This window comes from Camelus ferus, chromosome 1, assembly GCF_009834535.1.
Source record: "Camelus ferus isolate YT-003-E chromosome 1, BCGSAC_Cfer_1.0, whole genome shotgun sequence".
Lineage (NCBI taxonomy): Eukaryota > Metazoa > Chordata > Mammalia > Artiodactyla > Camelidae > Camelus > Camelus ferus.
The window spans coordinates 32947572-32961629 of record NC_045696.1 but is presented as its reverse complement, the minus strand read 5'-3'; the positions used below and the strand labels follow the sequence as shown (position 1 = coordinate 32961629).

General features: G+C 31.2%; 1 protein-coding gene across 4 annotated transcripts in view; it reads right to left on the bottom strand.

Moving 5' to 3' along the window:
* The window catches only part of CADM2 (cell adhesion molecule 2), a 948208-nt gene that overhangs the window by 55978 nt on the left and 878172 nt on the right, over window positions 1-14058 (bottom strand). The window contains exons 10-11 of one of the 4 annotated variants that reach the window (XM_032477436.1): window positions 5659-5663; window positions 4398-4411 (exon numbers count right to left, since the gene is read on the bottom strand). The exons of the other annotated variants lie outside the window; for them this stretch is intronic. The gene's annotated coding sequence lies outside the window, so the exon portion shown is untranslated. Of the gene's footprint in view, window positions 1-4397; window positions 4412-5658; window positions 5664-14058 lie in introns of those variants that run through there. 4 annotated transcript variants of the gene reach the window in all.

Genomic DNA, 14058 nt, shown 5'->3' with positions numbered 1-14058 from the left:
GAAGACAAAACAATTTCAGTTCCATGCTGATAATAAGATGAGGCTTTCCCGACTAGAATGTGTTAGGGGAGGAAGTTAATAAAAATAGCAGGAATGATCAGTAAGTATAAGGACCGGACTTTCAGAGGAAGTTAGGAATCCTTTATCTTGTTTTAAGACTTATTTAATGAATTGCTAAAACTAGATGTTTAAGAAAAGCCAGTGAAATAATTAATCCTAACAACTGTTTTTCAGATTTAAAAATGAGGTTCCCATCAGGTTAAGGTATGGATATATAGAAAATAAAGTATAAAATGTATTTGCTAAATGTTATGAAAAAGAATTAGGAAGTTCCTCAGAATATTGCAGAACAGTAAGGTTTTAGCCAGGTCTAGCATGTTATCTGTATGTTTCTAAAGGAATACTAATAAGACCTTCACACATGTACAAGTGGGTCAACAAAAATTAGTTTACCCGTTGTTTTTCTTTATTTGATTCTCTAAATAAACTGTTGTACTATTTGGAAGGAAGTACAGTGTAGTGAATAGAATTACGTGTTCGCCAATTTTAGTTCTAATTTTGAAACTAGCTATGTGATCATCAGTAAAAGAAAAAAATGGAAAGTCCTTTGCAGATTGAAGAGTCAATGATTCCTAGTGGCATAGTTTGAAAGAACGTAAATTCTCAAATTTTGATTCTCCTTATTTCTGTTTTATAGTATTAAGATTTTTTCAAGTGTATAAGGTCTTGTATATATATTATTTAAAAATCTCTCTCCCTTTTCTCTTCCTAAATCATGTAATTTGGACTACATATAAAATTAGAAAATGTCAATCCATGTCTTTGTCTGTAGGAAAATAATACCTAGCATGGATTACTGTCAAAGAAAAAAATGATTCCAGAGAATATGGTTTTAGGCCTGGTTAGAGCATCAAATGGCATATGGCCATAAAAAAAATCTCATTTTTCTTCAATTCAATTTTCTCACCTAGAAAGTGAAGGTTAAGGTAGGCTGCATGGCTCTGAAGATTATTTCTATCATTCTGTAATTCTGCTACCATTTTAAAATTTCCCAATAAATACAAGAATTACTCAGGGACATTGTGGCTGATAAACCTGACATCAGATAAATGTTGAGTATCACTTAAGAAAGAGTAAAGTTTTAAGGTGAATAATTTAATATTGGGTAGAAGATTATTTAAACTGTTTATCATGATAATAATAATGCAGATCTCTCATTTTATTCTGAAATCAATGAGTGTGACTTCTAAAAAATACCTTTTCAAAATAGGTATTTTTGCCACATACTGAGTAGTAAATTATTGAGATATTTAGAGCTTATAAAATACTGAGTTTTAATTAAATTAATCCACTCAGTAAAGTGGTAAAATACTATTTTACTATAATGTTCATTGGATCTCTTAATTGTTTTGGACTTCAAAAAATTTTAAAAATTGCTGTCTATCTATATTTTCAATATATATTTGGAACCATAAACTCATCTACAGTTTAATATTTCACTATAGGTAAACTAACGCTGACTAAATACAAAAAACATTCTGAAAATTACAATTTTCAGAATTTGGAGAAACGAAACACTTTTTTATATTTGTCCTTTCATTTGAAGAAGTTCATTTAAACTCAGGAAAACATCAAAAGAGATGTGGAATTATAATCATTGACAAGTAAGATAATCGATATAGAAAAGTGATAAAATGCAAAATAACATTCACATAATAATTTTTGTATAAATACTATAAACATGTAGATTTTTAAAAAATTTCTAATATTCCCAAACTATAACAGTTTCTTTCAAGAGTATGGGATAAAGAATGACCTTCCTTTTCCTTCATTTTGCTTAACATTTTAGAACTAATTTATCTATGATAAACTTGTTTAAAATGAGAAATACAGAAAAATGATTTAAATTGTTAGAAGGATAAATAAATTTTGAAATGTAACTAATCAATGAGAAATAAGTCTGCTAAATCTTGAATGTGTTTAGGTAATTTCCCAAATATTTTATAGAATAATTTACTGGAGGAGTTTAAATATATTTTAACCAACTGGATTTATTAATTGGTTGTTTAAGATAATTGGTTCTATTGGGTCAATATATCAAAGATGAATATTAAGTTGCACTAATTAATGATGATGAAATATTTTAACATGAAAATGGTGTCACTTGCAATTAACAAGCCTGAATTTTAAAAAAAATTAATAGTATATAACTTTAATACATAACAATCCCCTATATTTAGAAAATCATCCATATTATGACAATAACAGAAAATTAATATTTGTTTTAATGCCTAAAATAACCCTGTAAGTAAGTTAATACAATCATTTTAGAGATGAGAAAATTGGAGCTTAAGGTATAATGTGCATATCATGGACCTGGGATCCAAACTAGATATTTCTGCTACTGAAGGCCATTTAAATGCCTGTTAATATTCAGTTAGAAAAGTAATTATAAAATAAATTACTTTTGTTTAAAAATTATGTTTCTGATTCATTTGATAATTGATCTGGTTGGACTGAATAATAAGGAAGTACACGGGGACTCTGTTTTATCTTATTGACTGTAAATCACAGAAATCCTTAAATTTTAGATTTCAAAGAGGACTTACATGATTTAAAGGATGGTCTATTAACCATACATTGTAGCCTTAACCTAGCAACTGTCAGTTCATCTCATTGATACTAACAAATATGCAGTCACTTTTATCCTACCTTGTTTAGATGGTTAAATTTTTAAAAAATGGTTAATAATTATAAAAACTAACAATTATTAAGTATTTGTTATGAGCAAGGCATTTTTTAAAGCAAGTTAAATGTAAAAATACATTCAATTTTGAAAACTACATTGTAAGGCTGATACTATTATTATTTTCTATGCTTTTTCTGTCAGGAAACAGAGGCACAGAGAGTTTAAGGAAAGTCACAAGCCGTATGAGTGGCAAAGTGGAAAAAAGAGCCTAGATAATATGAGTCCAGAAGCCATAATCTTCACAATTTTTCTATAACCATTTTAATGCAGTCAAAAGGGATATCTTAAGTTCCAATAGAAAAGAGTATCAGAAAGTTTGTCTAAGCTGTAGACTTTGGCTACAAAGTAGCTGACCAGGAGAGACCCGGGCCCAACAGCAGAATTGTGAAAATGGACTGTACACATTAGTTTTATGGCCATCATAGCTGGAACTCAATGTTTACTTTACCTCATAATGTAAGGTTGGAAATCTTACTGGTAGAGTGATGTTCAGGTGTATAAAGGTTTGTAAGAGAAAGCACTGGAGGGAAATGAGTGTGCAAATGGAAGTGACGGGAGAAGAGATGGGTCAATGGCTAGAGAAAGGTGACCAAAAGGCCAAATACAGTGAGTGGTCAGAGTCTCATAATTCATTTTTACTCTTTTAGCTTTTCAGAGCATTCAAACATAAAAAGCTGGAAGTGTAGAATGCTAAGGGAATTACTGAAATTATTTAAAATGGCAAAGGGATTTTACCTACAATTAAATTATAGGTAATTATAGGCTCTGATTAAAAAATAACCAAAATTATACTCGTCCCTGAAATCCTGGTGGAGGACTCAGAATTGAGACACACCTGGAATTCACATAGTCCACTGGGATGAGGAGAAATGAATTTCCTTGCCTGAGATCACATGTCCAGAGGCCAAGTCAGGACGAAACATAAATATCCTGCCCCCAGCAATTACTTTCACCATCTCATGATGAGTTCAGATATGGCATATTTTGTTAAACTAGTGAATCGATAACTATATGTTTAAATTGTGTTTTTTTTCTTTTACCATTTTTAGCTTTTACTAAAGCATCCTATCATTTTAAAAGTTACTTTAAAACTCCCACATTGATATACTAACATGGAAAAATTACATTGACATATTGCCAAACTGAGTAGAGAAATTAAAAATATGAACATGAACTAGTAAGAGAAGCCCTTAGAATTTACTTCTTATTTGCATACTCATTTCTTTCACCTTGGAATTAAGATGGAACATATCTGGATTTAACCTGTAAGACTGAGAGAAAAGTATATGAAGATTTGTTTGTGGTTCCCTAAAGCAGCATTCTGAGATGTAGTGCTGAATTTCCAGCTAACTTTCAGAACTAGGGGAGAGGACAGACATACCAGAAAAATTAGAATGCTCTTCTTAGTCCTTTTAAAAAACTATTGTAATATCCCACTTGGAACAAAACTTTCTGACCTATCAGAGGGAAATGCTAAGGGACACAAGCTGTCGCACAGACAAACATATTTCAGAGTGAAAACAAGCTGAACTGGTTTTCTTTTATATGTTTCCAATCTACCAACTTAACTCAATTAATAATGTACACATACTTTAAAAACATCAAAGGCATAGAGATAATGCTATATATTAAAGACTATGATTGCTCTTTCTAAAATCTTCTCTCAAGAAAATGATTTCCTATGCTGAAAAGCTATTATCTCAGGACTGAAAATTATTTGTCTAACTGACACTAAAATACCTTAAATAGAAAGTTAATAAGACATATCTATATCAGTTTATTATTAACTTATGGCTAGCTCACTTTTAGAGCTTCTGCCTCCCCGCAACTAATATTTTCAAAGCCCTTAGTTCAAATCCAATATATAGTCTGCGTTCGTACAAGTAGATTTGAAAATATTTCAAATGAGGGATCTCTCATCACCCAACAAACTAGACGGATAGTCCTCATACCAAGATTAAAAATGGCTTTCTCTTGGAAAGTAGGTTATTTAAATGATAAAAATAGACTTTAAAAACATTTCTTTGTGTCTAATAACAAAGCCAGCCCTATCAGGTTCGTAATCTGCCTTCAACCATCTAGAGCACTTGTCTCTCCAACTTAAGCCTGGAAAGGGAAATTATGTGTTAAAGTGAATTGGGAGGGCTGCTCTCTTACCACCATTACTAGTTTTCTATTATAGACTTATAATATGCATGTCTATGAGAGAAATCCAAGACTAAGATAAAATCTGACATTTTAAATCACCCTAAGTGTACAAATTAGACGACATATTCTAAGCAAATTAGATAATGTGCTAAACACACGTATCTCCACTGTTCATTCTCCATCTGGTCCCTAAATCCATCCCTCATCCTTTTGTGCCTTGATCTTTGCTCTGGGAACCTGACTTCTGTGCACTGCTTTGCTCAGGTTACTTGATCTCTGATTTTCAGAGGGATTCAACTAATAGAAAGTTATTGGACGATGAGAGAAGAAAGAGGTGTGAAATTTATCCCTCCTGCTCCAATATCCCCACCTGGTTGAGTGAGATACCGTTTGTGTCCTGTGACCACTGCTCTTCTCGAGCTGCCCCTTTTCTGGCTCCAGTTCTTCTCTGACTGAGATAACCCTGCTCACTTCCTCTGGCTCTTTAGGCCCAGTGCTGGCATCTTACTATTGCGAGCTGGACTGTCCTCCTCCCTTACTAGTTCCCCAAACTCTGTCTGTAAGTCTGTGAAAGTGTCCTCATTAAAAACTCTTCAGCTACACCCGTTTGAGACTGCCATCAGGCCCTGCTGATATCCTGAGTAACACACTATCTATACTAGGAAAAAGTAATAATCTTATAATTAATACTTAAGGAAAATGACTTCAAGGAAAAAGAAAAAAAAAATGTATCAAGACTATTGTAACTTACCCAGTTTAACACAGACTACCCTAGAAAGAGCATTTGTGCTTCCTTCCTATGAAACCTGGGCTTAGACATCAAAAATGGTTCAAATGCCTCTGAAAAAAATACGTTTCTTGGTGAATCTAATGCAATTCCTCATGTTGCTTCAAAGTGCTCCATTCCTATTTAAACTTTCATTGATCAGCATTCTTTGCTTACTAGTGGGTTAAATAAGACAGCCCTGGAAATAGTTGAGTTCATCTCTGTTTTTTCTAAAAGGAAAAATAACTAGTCTTAGGTAATTCCATTTATTATACTGAACACTTTGAACAGAATTCCCTTTACACTAATGTAATTCTTTAAACAATATCAGTGAAGAGAGCTGAGTTTCTATTCTCCCTCACCTCTTAGCATTTAGAGTAATTTTATTGACTCTTTTTTAACACTGAACTAAGATTTTTACCTGTGAAACTGCTACACATCATTGGTCTTGACAGGTTTTCTGGCAATAGTTTAAACTTGTGTATCTACTGGCACTATTGCTTTTTCATAGTCATTTTTCTTAATACTTTTATAAAGACATTTCCTTATTGAAGAGTCAGTATTATCAGAGCTTCAGCATAAGCAATTCTGATACTAAAATTGTATAAATATTACGTACATATTTGAGAAGCCATTTGGAAAACTCTGTCTCCTTGCCCTGCAGTCCCCTCACACACACTTTGCATCAAGTAGCTTTTAATTTCCTGGCCACAGCTTAATTTAAATGAGTACAGAAAACTAATGAGAGATTATTTAAAATCTAGAAAAATAAGAAACTGCTGTAGTAGTGAAGCAAGAGATGTTTTAAAATATCACAATTATCCCAGCACTTACTGCAATTCCAAGAACTTACATTTAATAGATTGTATTAGACTCTTCGCAGAAGTCATGCTTTGTGGCATTTGCTCTTATTTACTGTCCCGGCAGAAAGTTCCAGCTGAAGTCAAGGTCACCTTCTATCCCAAAGTTGGTATAATTAGTATCAATTCGGTGTTTCTCCAAGCTTACATGGGAGGTTATTAACTGTGTTTCATGTGGAGTGTCAAAGAAGCAAAGGCAGTGCCAGCAATCTTCTCAGCTTCAAAGGCACAGCTCATAAATTTAATTCATTGGTTAGTAAGAAAGACACAACCAGTTTGGTTTATTAATGATTTTTAAAATAATTTCAGAGATGTTCGGGAAATACATTTATTCATATTTGTAGCCCAAGCTTTTAAAATATAAAACAGATTATCCTCCTAATAATAAGTAACTCATTTAGTCTTAATATTTTATAGCAATGTGCTTTCTGGAATATAATAATTATGGGACATTTTAATGTAATATTTATATGTATATGCATATTATATAGAGATGAATTCAAGACAATGGCACAGAGTCTACTAGGGGACATTTTCTTCTCTCTCTTAGAGGTTGTTTTGCAGGAAATGTATCTAGTATTAGATTATATTAAATCTAGAATTATTACCATAAAATCAATTAAGATACTTCTACACTTATAGAAGTAGAAACAATATTAGAACTGTTTACTTAAAAGAAATATAAACTAATGGAACAAATATTTCTGTTTAAACTGATCTAAGCCAAGAAATAAATAAGCTTAAAATGAAACTCTTAAAAATGTTTGATGTTTTAAATTGCACAAGCCACAAGAATGCCCTTAGAAAATAGAATAGAGCATAAGTGTTATGCTTCCCTTAATAGGTGGTACTGGAGAGAAAATACGAATGCCAGTTTTCCTCAAATATTTCCCAAATGCCATAAGGAAATAAGTAACATTTAAGAGATTTTCAAACTTTGCCAGAGTTCAACTTCATAAAATTCAGAGGCAAATGCTCCATTTAGTTTTAAAAATGGTCATATGTAATAAGTGATTCTTATTCCAAATAAGATCTACTAGAATAGAAAGAATAACTTTAGCATTCTGTGCTATTTTGGAATAATCTAATCTGAAACATTGCTAATATTCAACTGTGTGCGTCCATAGCTGGCTAAAGGACCGGGAACCCAATCAGCAACCCTACTCATATCCAGACTGTAGCCACTCCCTTCAGTATTAACAATATGGTACTTTTAGTAAGGTTGAGAGCACCTCCAATTATAGATCATACGTGGTGTTTGTTCTTGCCAAGTAAGAAGCATTTTAGTATCCTATTTCCATGATGAACTATGTTTCACATATTTAATTTTGAAAGTCAACTTTATACAATAATTATTGTTTTTAAAAAGACTAGTGGAAATTGAGCTACACTTACAGCCTAATGTGGAAACCTGTCTTTTTGCAGATAAGCAGGTCCCTGTATATGGACCATCTGGAGACTGAATTATTACTTAATTTTTGTCAAGTGAAAAAAAGCCCAACATATTGACACTTAATTTTTGAAAGCTCACAACACCATGCAAATTGTGCTTTATTACCACCGATAAAACTAGAACATTTTTAATAGCTAAATACTCATAATACAAGCTCATAAACAATTTCTTGATTTGCACACTTTGGGATTTAACTGTGTCAAGATGATATATTTTACCATTGCAGATGCTCTGTTTGAATGCATTTATTTTGACTAATGCAGAGCTATAATGATTTTTACTCCATTCATTCTTTCTCAGTGCTGGTGTTCTTTTTCTTTTATTCTGATAAATGTTTCTTTATCTCTTTGTATCCTATTTTTTTTTAAGTATCTATGCCAAAAAGGAAAGGAGGGAACACATTAATGAAATCAAATAAAAATAAAATACAGATAGACTAGATTTTTTCTTTTGACCTAAAGGAAATAGAAATTAGAAGCAGGGGCCAGATCATTATTGCTTTTTATTCTGATTTAATTAAATAGATGCTTCAGATAGTGGTTTGATGTGCACATATATGCATTTTGTATTTATTTTACCTTAGCTTATTGTATTTTGAAACCAGAGAAATTAAAAAATAATTGAAGTAAAGAAATCTGCATACAAAAATACTATTTCATAATCAACATTTTAGGCAATTGTAGTTCATTAAAAATACCCATATTAAATATGAGTAGAATTGTACAATTCATCTCAATTTCTGTATGCTGACACAAAGGAAATACTTTAGCAACTTATTTGCATTTCATATAGCTTAACTGTGGATATACAATTTTTTTCTACAAGTCACTAAGATTGCTTCAAATAGGGAAGATCTTTTAAAGAGCAATATTTTAGGATTGTACTTAATGGTCAAACAGGTCTCTAAATTCACTTACGTTTAAATAGTTAAGTTTTATGATTTATATGATTTGAAAATTACAATGGCAGCATATGGGCTAAAAATTATGGATCTTTAATTCTAGACTGGAGCTATATTCATTCTAAAGCATGCTAAAATGCATTTTACTTTACATGAAGAATTTAAAATATTTTACTCAATGTTGTATTTTTAAACATAAATAACTAAATTAGTGTGTAATCTAATTGTGAAGAATTGAGTACCTATAGTGTAAGTGCTTGACATTAAGCTATTGATTGTGTAAGTGGAAGCACCCATTTCAAAAGACATCCATCTTGAATAAACGTATTGCCAGCTGTAGCAAAACATCCAGATAAGGAACTAGGCTGCCCCACCTGTGAAGTTCTTTATTTCAGAAAGCCCTGGGTAACTTAGACAACTGATCACTTTGAGCAACCTGGCTTCTACCTTCCTGAGCTCTAATTCCTACTCTTATGCTTTAAATTCGCTAATAAAGAGTGAACCCATGAAACTCAACACCCCACCTTTGAACCCTAATAAAGGCAGAGCCCCAGGACCCTGTGCTCTCTCTCTCTTTCTACCTGTGACCTCGCTATGTGGTCCGCCAGGATCTGTGAGTAGTAAATTTTGTTCTTTAAAGTTCTCTGTCAGTTTCTTGCTGAAGTGCATACTGTGATAACATTAAGAACTCAAGCTGGTCCAACCACAATACTGGCCCTAGTAGAGGAAATGTTTGTGGGGGCTCGTACACGTAATGGGAACCGAGGCAAGCATTCCTAACCTAAAGCATCACTGTCAGTAGACTGGGACCAATACAATAGGACCCAGCTATAGATTTGGTGAGATTGGTCTTTATTATTCACTGGAGGTAGTTTGATAATGACTGATTTCTTACCTTTAAAAAAAATACGTCCTTTGTTTTCATTTTGCATGGCCATTCTGAAATATGGTTCCAATGCAATTACCTCATTATAGCTAATAATTTGGTTGAGATTACAGGACAAATGATATTATTTTATTAACAAAAAATTATTTTACCCATTTATAAAGTCTGATGTAAAACTAAATCTATATTTGAACCAATAATTTATTTGGATTTTTACATAGATTATATAAACAATTTCATCATCAATTTTAGGATTTTTTCCCCTAATATATTAAAATTCATGATGTATTTGAACAGGCTCAGTTTTAGGAGAGGCAGTATATCAGATATTTCACATGTTCCTCCCATGTATTTCTATTCTTGTAGCATACTTAAGAGTCTTGCAAAGGCAGAAACAGGTAACTCCTAAACAAATTAAGAGTTTAAGAGTTTTTCTCTCTTGGTAAGTACAAAAGATTCATTTGTGAATTTTAATTTTAAAAATCATGATAAGTAGACATAATCACTAGTACATGTCCCTATGTCTCATATTTGTTTCCTGAATTTTCAATAACTTTATATCATTATCTGTGAATGAGGGTGCTGCTAAAAATTCCTAGATTATGAGACAGTTATAAAATTAAAATTATACAATATGATAAACATTTAAAAAAATGTTTTCAAGTTAAACAAACCATGAAAAAATAGTATTAATACTAGAAATCACATCAGTTCATTTGGAACAATTTTATAAATGATCATATTTAATTCATTAAAATTTATCTGATTAAAATTTACTATAGTGACCTAAAAAAACCCTAAAACATTTATAAGAGTATATGTATATAAGTGCACGTGTGTGTGTGTGTGTGTGTGTGTGTATGTATTTTCTGAATTAGATGATAGGATTGATCAGGTCACTAGTCTTAAAAAAACTGCAATTTCTAAAAGCAGAAATTAAAATGTATTGTAAAGGACTTCGGTAATGCAAAATACTTAAGAGATTTATAAAATGTTTAGATTTTAGATTTATGATACAAATCAAGAATACCATAAATTTCACAGAAAATTGATAAATTATTATATTTGAGGATATATAGTAAGTTCCATATACACTAGTGCCATTTTTAACTTTTAATTTTTTCACATAGTCATTTAAAAATAGGTTGAAATTAAAATGTAATCAGTGCACTAACACCAAAGAATTTTGCAAGAATTAAAACTAGAATTACTATGGGAAAATATACCATTTTATCAATAGTATGATGCAACTACATGTAAACACATTTGTTTTACTAAAAAGAACTGAACAAAATTGTCATACACTGATTGCTGATTATATTGCCAGAACTTTAGATACTATCCAATCCTCAAGACAATCTTGGAATTAACTGTTTCTTATGAAAATGTGGATGCTAAATTTGGTGCACTGTTCAAGACAAAAGCCTTTGTAAAGAGAAAAACCACTGCTCACACCTAAAGATTCTCCAGGGCTCACTTATTCTCTGTCTTTCCCATGACTGCTCAAGTTTGCTTCCTTCTCTGTGTTTTAGCACCTTTATTTGTAACAAGATACTGCTAATTGCCAGCTTTCTCCCATATGGTTGAAGCTCCTCTTCCTGCACAAAGGATGCATTTCATGTACAAACTGAAGAGATGTACAAATTCTCAAGGTTATGACTGACCATTTGAGCAGCTTCTTTTCCTCTCTTTTATCTTGATTTCTAATATAGCCATAGCTGTAATTCTTTAATTTGTTTAAATTGGATGTTTATCGTATCTTAGTATAGAAAACTCAGCAACAGCAGGGGTGATGAAAGAGTGTAAATGGAGAAGTGAACAGTGATTCATTTGTGGTCATTTATTAAATATATATATATATATATATATATATATAAAGAAATATAGTTTATGGAATTTAAAGAAATGTCATTTAAACCTAATAAAATTAAATATGGTTATTTTACTTCAGATTACTGAATGAGAGAAAGGGATGAAATTAGTAAACTTAAAAAAAAATCTACAAGCTGAAAATATTTAGCTCTCAGCTTTTCTTAGGCCACACATTCTTATTTTTTTTTCACGTATTCTTTTTATGATATTATTTGACCATAATTTTGAAACATCTTTCACTAATTTATAGATAAGTGAATTCCACTTAAAATATAATTGCATCTGAAGACTCTAATTTAATAGGGAATGCTTAAATAAACAAATATCATATAAATTAAAAGGGACAGAGTAGAAAAATCATAACAATGTTTGTGTATTGACTGAATCCCTCATTCCCTCAAATGTGGACTAGACCATTCATCATGCAGTGGGCTTGGTGATTTCTTCAGTCCCCACTTGTTTGTTGAAGATAGGAGGGAAAAAAATAGACACCAGACTAACATTCAATGTCGGTGCTACTATTTTTTTCATGTAAATTAGATGCTATGAATTGTTATAAAATACATTTTCTTTTCACATATCTTGGTGCCATTTTCAACATATTTTCTTTCAATTATTAAATAAAAAAAGGGAATGATAAGTGTGTGTGTGTGTGTGTGTATGTCTTCTTAGAGTTTTATTTATTCATGTGTTCCTTTGAGTGAAGAATGAACTCTTTTCAGCACTTTTAAATTTCATGGTGTCAAAGTTCATAAAACATCTTAGGAAACCTATAAAAAAAGTAAATTTACTTGAAAAAGTAGAAAACTGATTTCATTTTAAGAGGCTGGCTAAAATGAAATTGGTAAGACTTCACTTAAGATGCACGTGAACAAATATAAAAGAATGTTGTTAAAATACTTCACTTTGAAGTAAGACATTTTCTCTTATTTTAGTCTAATATATATATTCAAAAAGAACATAAATACTTTCTACTAATTAAGCATAGGCACTGGTTATTTGTGGGAAAATGCATTAATTTAACTGCTAGTGATTTTAGATACAAAATTCTTATTTTCATAATTTTAGGGCCTGGCATAGACCTATATATACGTAGCAGGTACTCAATAAACATTTGTTGAAGAAAGAAGGAACCATTGATTATTAGGCTTTTCTTGTTATAAGAAGGTCTTTTTAAAAAATAAAGGTTAATATATCTCTCTCCTTTTCCATCGAAAGGACTTGTTTGTACATTCAGAACTTAACATTATCACAGAGATTTTGTTAGTATGCAATAATCACACTTTATTTGAATTACCGTCTGTACAAATCTTTAGAAAGACAATAAATTAAAGCAAAGTATAACTTTAGATATCTTTCATTTCATATAATATCATGAAGTACTTTTTACCTTCTTCTTCATTTTTATTATTTTCCTCCCATTTTAATATAAATTATGAGAAAGATCTTTGAACCGTTCTACTTACAGATTTAGCTCAAATACAGCTTGTTTAGTAATAACAGGTGTTTTTGAGAAATTCTTACTCCTACTGTCATCAAACTTTAGCTCTCAATCTTATATACTGTATAATAGAGTTAACACAATTATTAAAAATTAACAATTAACAGATATTAAAATATTTTTTTCTGGAACAAGAGAAAGTAAAGAAACACAATGTTAAGTCTATCCTTGATGAAATTATAATTAGATATATATATTATTGTAAAGTACCCATGATTTAAAAATAGTTAGGCTTAACACGCATTAGTATAGCCAACATGACACAAAACACATATAAGAAGTAGAAAAAGACAGACTTAAATAGGACAAATTGTCTCTGAACATTGCTTCTGCAGAAATAAAGTTTAAAACGTGTTTTTCTATAACGCGCTCAAACAACTTTTTATTTCTTCTTTATCTACTAACCACTTAATCACTACTTAGAAATGCCTTTTCATATTTCTAAACCATGATGTAATTATGTTTTGCCCTTTAGGGTTATTACTTCAGTTTCTTTTAGGTTGTTCTCCTTGAAGCAAAGATACTTATTAGTAAACATACAAGAAATTACTCATGGAGCCAAATTATCAATTTCTGGCAATCTAGAGCATTCTGCTTTTAGAGAATTCTGTTAGTAGAATAAGTAGATCCACTCAGCAGATCACTTTAGGATAATATGTTGAATATTTACTTAAAAGTTCCATGTGGTGACTAGTTCATAGTGACCCCATGGATAAGGTCAATTTTAGAATAAATTCACGAATGTAGGTATTTTAATCTAATTGCAGAGGAATAACAAATCATAAACATTGATAGGGTCTTAAAAAAGCAAAAACTATCTCTGTATCCTTGAATATCTTATTTCTTTGTTTGCATTTATAAGGTAAGGCAAAACAACAGTGTCCCATGATAACATTTTAAATTCTCAATGTTATAGAGCTCC